The sequence below is a fragment of the Nanorana parkeri genome, unplaced genomic scaffold (assembly GCF_000935625.1).
Source record: "Nanorana parkeri isolate BGI_ZX_2015 unplaced genomic scaffold, ASM93562v1 scaffold84, whole genome shotgun sequence".
In the NCBI taxonomy this organism is placed as follows: domain Eukaryota; kingdom Metazoa; phylum Chordata; class Amphibia; order Anura; family Dicroglossidae; genus Nanorana; species Nanorana parkeri.
The window spans coordinates 1,431,004-1,440,433 of NW_017306352.1; positions in this window are offsets into that span (position 1 = coordinate 1,431,004).

The following is a 9,430-nucleotide window of genomic DNA, read 5'->3' on the forward strand; positions in this document are numbered from 1 at the left end:
TATATATATATATATCTGGTCTGGTATGCTGCATTGTGCCGCTGTATTATACAATGCAGAGTACCATGCACAATACAATAAGATGCAGAGTACCAATGTATTATACAGCGGCACACTGCAGAATACCACCAGCTATAGAGGAACAACAAATCCCAGCAATAATACATCATACAGGGTGTTTAATGTATTATTGCTGGGATGGGATTTGTTGTTCCTCTATAGCTGCTAATGTTCTGCAGTGTGCCGTTGTATAATGTATTATTGCTTGTATTTGTTGCATTCCTCTATAACTGGCCAGTGGTATTCTGCATTGCGCTGTATAATCATTATATAGCGCAATGCAGAATTACTCCAGCTATAGAGGACTACAAATCCCAGCAATAATACATTTTACAGCGCAATGGAGAATAACACCATCTATAGAGGAATACATCAGATCCCAGCAATAATACATTATATACAGCGCAATGCAGAATACCAGCAGCTACAGAGGACTACAAATCACAGTAATAGTACAATATAGTATAATGTACTATTGCTGTGATTTGCTGTATTCCTCTTTAGCTGCTGGTATTCTGCATTGCGACGCTGTATAATGTACTATATTGCACACCACACTTTTTTTTTTACTTCCACCACGCCAAGCTTGCTCCCGTGATGGACTACAATCTCAATACAAACTAGTAGTCCATCACTGGAGCCTTTTTTTTTTATCCGATTAACCGATTAATCGAACTTAATAATCAGCGAACTAATCGATTTTGAAAATAATTGTTAGCTGCAGCCCTACATTGCTGTATAATGTATTGCTGGGATTTGTAGTCCTTTATAGCTGGTGGTATTATTCTGCATTGCTGTATAATGTATTGCTGAAATTTGTAGTCTTCTATAGCTGGTGGTATTCTACATTGCTGTATAATGTATAGCTGAGATTTGTAGTCCCTATACAGTTGACAGGAGTCAGTACCAGAACAGCAATTGCTCTTACGCACAGCAGTGATGACGGATCCCTCCGCCACAGTGTGCTGTACTTTTCCTTGACCCATAAAATTATTAGTGCCCCCCCCAGTTTTGACTGTGGTATCTTATGTGCCCCCCCTATATATTGTTCCTAGAGTCGCCACTGATGTTAGGATATGTAGTTAAAGCACAGCTGGAGGGCTGGAGTTGCCCACCTCTGGTCTAGAGGATAAGATAATGCAGAGTATGACCCCCTTTGCAGTCCTATGATAGATAGCTCTGTGGTTCACTTCCTTTAGTACTGGCATATGATCAGTCACTTCTACATCATCATGTACAATGCAGGAATGTGATGACTTCCATGAAAGGGGTGGTGATAAGATCCGTCAAAGACCAGCAAGAAGAGTAACTTAGGGGGACCAGTCATCACAACTATAACCTGCAAAGAGGAAGACCGCAGGCTTAAGGTATTACTATTTAACATAGACAAAAATAAAGCACGGTAAAAACATTTTTAGTAGCATGGAAGTGTTGGAACTTCTGGCAGCATTTGTATTGCTGTCTGTGTCTTCCTGTCCAGTGACTACAGCACCTCCCCACATACACACACACGCTTCCTGTATGGGCATCACAGGGACAGGAAGTGAGGGGGTAATCTCTTTAATGGGGTGACAAACAGAAATAAAAACCTAATGGGAATTTTGACTTTTCCCCACCACTTTTGAATCTAACTAACTAACTAAATAAACTTTGGCTGGAGTTACACTTTATCATATTGTTTCACAGCAGGAAATCTTGGCAGGAAAAAAACGTTGCATGACCGAGAAGACAAACATTCGTATGCATCCACTAGAGGGAGCGTGGACACAGGGTAGCCGAATATGTAGAGCGAAATGTTTTCAGCGTTGCTTTTGTGCAGTTATAACAGTAGATTTCTTTAGGATGTTGGAAAACAAACACCATGCAATCTTTTACCAAAACACTCAGTTATACCTCTTCCACAACTATACACATTTTCTGTAACAGCAAATAAATCCGTAGTGAGAAAACCCGATTTCATCTAATTTGCATCTTAGGGCTCCTCTACAGACACACAAAAATTAGCCATTGCTCCAAGCTTGCTCCCATGATGAACTACAATCTCAATACAAATTAGTAAACGAAATGTGAGATTGTAGTCCCTCACAGGAGTGAACTTGGAGCGGTGACTACATCACAACACACACACAGGGACCATGGGGAACAAAAGTAGCCACCCTCCAGAAGGAAGGACACTGTCAGCACCAATTCCAGACATCTCAACTCTCCCGGACGTTTCGGGAGTCTCCCGCTCTAAGATAGCGGCTCCAGGATGCCCGGGAGAGAAACATTTCCCCTCTGTCTGTTTTTTTTATTATTATTCTGACATCTGAGCCGCCGGCCACCGTCAGAGTAAAAAAAAAAAAAAAAAAAGAAGACAGCATTGAAATTAATAGCTAGAAGATTTCTATTGGCTATTTCAATTTGCAATAGCCAATAGCAGGCTGGCTATTGCATCCACACTCTGCTGTTGTCATATCAGCAGAGGTGGACCTGAAGTTCTATTTTTCTTTATTTTTTTAACGTACCTTCACTGTTTTTCCAAGTTTCCAGGAGTTATTGGTGCGCCTGGAAGGAACCAAATATCCCTTAGGCTGATGTCACACTGGCACTGCTAATGTCGGTAAAGACAAGTTGCCAGCAGCATGGTCACTAAGAGACTCTTTGCCAGTCTTGATGGAATGGCAACCTCACTATCAGGGCCTGCGAGATGTTGTGGCCTCCCTAGCAAGGCAAATTCAGTCCTGCTGCCCCTCATGCTACTGTGAAAGTAGAAGTGACACATTGGGGGGAAATTCATAAAATCTGGTGCAGAAAAACATTGGAGCAGTTGCCCATAGCAATCAATTAGCTTCTCTTTTCAGTTTATTCGGTTAGGCCTCATGCACACTAGGTGCTGAGTTCAGGTGCGTTTGGAGCTCATTTCTAAAAAGCACCTGGACTCGTGTAATCCTTTTCTATGAAAAATGACAACTGTGAGAAGAAAAAAAAAAAGACAAGATAGTTGTGACTGCCAAGGACAAACTATGCAGAAGAGTTAGGACAGTTCCACAGACAATGTCATTTACATCCTCAGCTGCCATGGTAATATGTTACAGGTTTGCATGTTTGTTTTTAGCCTGCTCTATGGAGCTATTCAGAAGCCGGATTCAGGATAAAAATACTCATTTTCTGGATCACTAGCAATTGCGCAATAACATTGACGTAAGAATCTGGCACTCAACGTATTCTAAAAAACAGGTTTACCCACCTTTAGTTTTGCAACAGCTGTATTTTTTTTGACTGAACAGATATCATGTTACTGTTGTAAAGGCATATATAAGTGACCACTCCTGAAGTGGACTAGAACATAAAAAGGACAGTCTTTATTCATCTTCAACATAAATTAAACAGAATAGTTCATGCACTTACGTACGTACATTAGAAACGGTCGCACGCCTTCCATACACTGTACGATCGAGGGATTTCCCGCAATTCTCGTACGAGAATCGTGGAGTGTATGGGCACCTTAAACAACTCTCCCCTGAGCTCTGGGCTGGCTTCTTAATGAGGCTGCTCTCAGCCACCTGATCAGCCCAGGCTGGACATTGGCAATGCGCTACAAAACGTCCTACGCCCAAAAAAGTACAGGGGCGTTTTTGTCGCGCGTTTCCATTGGGATACAGCCAAGTAGCCCTCGGAAATATGCGTTTTTTTACCGCGAATCGCGCAACAAACGCGCGTATTCTATACGCCTAGGTGTGAACCCAGCCTAAAGGTGCCCATACACCTTAAGATTAGCGGTAGTTAAAAAAAAACACCTGGATGACTTGCAGTAATTGACCGCAATTATTTTTGTTTGCGCATGCGCAGTGTTAATCGTACGACTTTTGACGGACGGAAACGCCACCAACCATGCCAACATCGTACGATCGACCAAAGTTTTCAAACATGCTTGACCTTCAAAAGTCGTACGATTGTACAGTACTATCGGTCAGGCACTACATTCACACGTTACGATTGCCGTACAAAAAGACGATCGCACACGATTATCGTACGATAATCGTAAGGTGTATGGGCACCTTAAGAAATCTCCAGAGCTCCAGATCCCAGCTACAATTCTGAAAACCTGGAAGAATCTGAAAGGCCAGGTTCTTACATATAAAATGGCTTACTGTACACTCCGGACCCTCTCAGCCCCCCTGGCTGAGAGTCCTAGGTGCCATAGTTGCCAAACTACACTATATAAATATTTAAAGTAGATATAATTCTAGACTCTAAAATCACTTACACATCTCTCAGCTTTAAAACATATTACCGGCATAGTCTATCTGTAAAAAAAATAATAAAATGTACACTTCTCCATGAAAAAAAAAGTGCAGTTATTAATTTTTTGCATTGGAGCCAGTAAAGCATTGCAACCATAATGAGTGGATCATGGGTGGAATGTTATGGCTGCTGCAGATTCTCCCTTCAGTCCATGTCCGTAATGAGGTATTGACAGGGGCGGGAGGAAGAATGAATGGACTATAAGCGTGGTGATGTCACCGCACTTGTATTCAATTGAGAAGTCCAGGTCCCTCTGCTGCGATGGACTTTCTGGAGTTTCTCCATACACAGATCCTGTCGAAGGATCTGTCAATCGATGGCGCGGAGGTGTGGGCAAAGCCACGCACAGCTGCACCGAATTCAAAAGTATACAGCAGCCTGCAAGGAGAAGAACCCCACGATTCAGCTAATTAGGGGGACAGGAGGGTTGTAACATGAAACATGGTCATAAAAATAAATGTAGCCTCTAATCTAATTTCAATAGTTGCTGTCAAGCTCTTCAAAGAAGAACTCCGGGCAATTTGTTTTTATTAACCCTTTCAGTGGGGCTACTCCCGCACCGCAAGGGTTAACTACCCCTATTGTATACCGTGAGTTATCCACAGTTGGGACGATGCTCCTGCCCTACCCCACTGGAACTGCACAACCAAAAACCGACATACTTTAGGTTTATACTGTAATACCTTTAAAAAAAACCTCAACAAACACACTGACATGGAAAATAGGCTTTTATTAAAAGAAAAACATTTCTTTTAATAAAATGTGAAAAACAATTGCTAGTAAAACATAGACTTTAGCAAAGTATGTGTTGACCAATTAGGGTTTACATCTACTTTAAATGTATTTTTACATACAACTAAAATAAGTACCTTATATCAGCCAACTGTCATCCCTTGCACAGCAACACTCAGACTGGGAGAGGGACTGGCAGCACTCTGTTAGTGAGGCTCCTCAGCATGCAAATGGGCATATATGCTGACAGGAGCAAAGTGCATTGTGAGCAAGCCTGATGATTTATCACTGTGCGCTCTACCACTGCCCAATCAGCAGATTCCAGGTGGTAAGTTGACGCCACTGTATTCCTTAACGAGGAACTGAACTGTTGAATCTGTGCCCAAAAAGGCAATAGCCTAGTCAGCAGTACTAAATGCAGGCTCCCTGCAGCTGTTTTTTTCCCCCATTACTGACTTCCCATGTCTCCGGGAGGAACCATCTTGGTAGAGTCAGGGCTTTGCTTCTTCATGTCATACCTGTCATGTGATGACTGATGGTCTGATAAGTGATGGGGGATATCCAGGAAACAGCAGAAGTGCAGAAGACAGATCCACAGAGTAAATGAAGTAGACGCAGAATCCTTGCACGTGAAGTAGATCCTTGCACTGCAGGTCTTCAGGTATAGCTTCTTCTCTAGCAAGGAGAACAGTGAGCAGCACAGTTTACTTTTGCTGCTTACAGGGTTATTGACAAAGCTGCCGAAGGCAGCCGAGTGAATAACCAAGCCGAAGTGAACAGAGCCGAATGACGTTCATCTATTCACTCTGGCTCAGTACAGCTGATTTCCGTCAGCCTTCGGTCAGCCGAACATGCTCTGCATCCAACTGGATCGGCTGAGCCGAAGCCGGAGAGCAACGGCGAGTCAGCGCAGGTCCGGCGGGAGGAGTTCCAGGTGGGTTTCTAATTTAGCTGCCCAGCACCTCTGGGCCAGCTAAATTAGGACCCCACCTGGAGCTCCTCCCATCGGATCAGCGCTGACTCGTCACTGCTCTCCCGAGTCCCGCACAGTGAGTGAGGGCAAAGGGGGGGGGGACGAATTATAAGGCAGGGACAAATTTTAAATCTATGGTCTCCAGTGTATAAGCAGTGTGTACCCTATATGTAAAACATACACTGGAGACCATAGATTTACAATGATTCTTTGCTAACATGAATGGATTAACCACTTCCCGGCCGGCCACATTTATTCTTTGCTAACATGAATGGATTAACCACTTCCCGCAACACCCCCCCACCCCACCCCCGTGCGCCGCTGGGCGCGCACGAGCGGGAAATGCCCGTTATTAAGCAGATCTCTGCTTCATCAGCTTCTTCAGGGGGGTCCTAGGTGACATTGGAATCTTGGAGACCCCTGATGTCTCCATAAAGAGGACCTGTCACATATTTTGCTATCACATAAGGTGGTTTTCTAACCCCCTTTGTGATAGCAATAAAGTTAAGTGAGAAAAAAAAAAATAGGAAAAAAAAATGTTCCCCCAAAAATGTAAAGTTACAAATAAAAAAGAATACATTTTTTTTTTAAAGTCCCCCCCATGCATACAGGCGTCGGGTGCGCATACGTGCAAAAATGACGATTTCGCCCATTACGCCACACATGTTACATATCGCTGCGAACGTCGGAATGAGAGCAATAGTTCTAGGGCAATCAATCACTGATAACACTAAACTAATGAGCTGTAAAAGCTTTTAAAGCGTCGCCTATGGTCAATTTTGGGTATGGTAGTTTGAGGGCCCTCTCACACTTGTGTGTTTGCGGTAAGGCATGTCTTTAGTGCTCGCTACTTCTTGTGTTTATTCGCACTTTAAATGCATTCATTTTTATATATTCCTTACGAAAAGTGAGGGAGAACCGTTCCGATAGAGGGATTTGAATAGAGATAAGGGATGCATTTAAACCGCACACAACCGTGTGATATATGAATTTACCTTTCATTGTAAACATACCTGCACAGTATGAATAAATACATAAAACTATTGGATATCTCTTAGCCTGCAGCACATATATGTAAATTAGCCACATAGTGGGTCTGACATATTTGAAATTCCTCATTGTGTTGGTCTCAGAAATTGAAAGTTCTCAGAAAGTTTTTTTTTTTTGCTGCAGTTTACCTGATTGTTGAACCCAGCGTTTTGCTGTTGATATATTATGGCATGGCACAACACATTTCTGATGTGAAAGTAATATTCAGCATTGGAATTAAGGCTATTGTCGGATTGGGGATTACAGATGAGGGTTAGAGATAAGGTTGAAGGTTACAAATTCATATTTTTCAACCCCTTTTGGTACGTTTTAATCAAGGCACCAAAAAGGATCAAGTGGATCAAGCAATCTACTACCAAAAGTTTCCAACAATTTACACTCATAACTGTTAGCAGTAGGCGGCCTTCATTCATTTTATCCTTTTGGTGCTCACAATCTGGTTGAAATTGCTTGAAAACCTGCGGCTGGTTTTGGTTTGAGAAGGCATGGGTTAGACTGACGCAGAGGATAGGGTCAATTACATCAAATGATAATCATGCCAAACCATCAAACATGTTATAAACATCAGGAACAGATAAATATCAGTGTCAAAAATGTATTCATATACAATTTATCGGTGGCAAAAATCATCATACTGCAAACACATTAAACTTACCAAACCTGACTGTTACATTTTCTTTACAATCTTTTGGATTTTAAGGCATCCCAATGGCAGCTGTCAGGAAATGTGTTGTATAAAGGAAAATATGTCTTTCCACATGGATCGCTTTACTTGGGGAATGCATGAACAAGAAGAAGCTCACAAGGGACAGAGGAGTCTCCAGCAGTTGTTCATCTACTAGCTTGGAGAAGAAAGGAACAGGGAGCAGGGGAGTGGCTTGCCTTGCTGTTCTTTTATGTTTGTACAAACACACACATAACCAGCACACACAAGGGTAGATCCATAGAACTCTGTAAGGGAAAGCAGCCACCCTAAAACAGAATATCAGGACCAATGCTCAGAGGACCAGCTGACTCTGCAGGAAACTAAAACGTTTAAACATCAAGGAGCAGCATCCATTGTAAGTGATTTATTCAGCATTTGAAATAGTTTTAAAAAATGCTATGCCTTTAATATCAATTTAACAGGCAAGGATGAGAAATTCACACGACAGGGATAAAGACAGCAATAAAATCTGACAACAGTTATAACACTTCGGTATTTAAAGAAAGCAAGTGAAATAAAAGCTAAAATACGGTAGCCATATTTAGTAGGCTTTTTTCTTTAGAGTGTTTTTGGATGATGATGCAGCCTGTTGTGATGTGTTTCTTTGCAACCCCCCCCCCCTGAATGCTACAAAGTTAGGGGCTCAGTACCTGGGGATGACTGCCTTACATTAGGCCGACTGTGTCACCAATGTGATCTTCACTATTGTGCTTCCTTTTAAAAGCCAACTGCAACAGAACTAGAGGTCAGTACACAGCATGACTGAGGAATCCTGTACGTAGAAGAGCCTGTAAAAGGAAACTATTAGGATAGAGGTATAAGTGGCACAATCAGAAGGTCAGATGTCACCTGAAGTCTGACAGTAGCCCCTGTCAACTATTTGGCCTTGCACACGCCATCTCCAACTTCTGCATGCACAGTGTGTGAGGTCAGATAGTTGAAGTGACACTAAACTCGGAAGTTGAATATTAAAAATGCTTTTAACTACCCAAACTTTTAACAAAAATTTATCTTATGTGTTTATCACTCGGCTGTAGATCCTCAAATCATCTCTGAATTGATGCTGACACTGTTCTTCCTTCTGGAGGCTGGCTACTTTTGTTCCCCATGGTCCCTGTGTATGTTGTAGACTAGTCACCGCTCCAAGCTCACTCCCGGGATGGACTACAATCTCATGTTTAGTTTACCAATTTGTATTGAAGTTATAGGCTATCCTGGGAGCGAGCTTGGAGCAGTGACTAGTTTACAACACACAGAGACCATGGGGAACAAAACTAGCCACCCTCCAGAAGGAAGGACAGTGTCCGCACCAATTCAGAGATCGAGATTGAGGATCTACAGCCGAGTGATAACACAAATAAGATACATTTTTGTTAAAAGTTAAGGTACTTAATGCATTTTTAAGATTTAACTCTGGGGTTTAGTGTCGTCACTTTAAGCCCCCCAGCAGTGTTATATGGTTTGTTCCAACCCCTGTAACCGAATCTTTTTGGTGGACAGCTTGTCCTTTTAAAAGGAAGTTAAATAAAAAAAATTAGATCTACTGGCAAGATCAACAAGTAATAAAACTATGTTACACGGGGGACTCAGAAAAAGAAAAACGGCTGCGTTAATGCTATTGA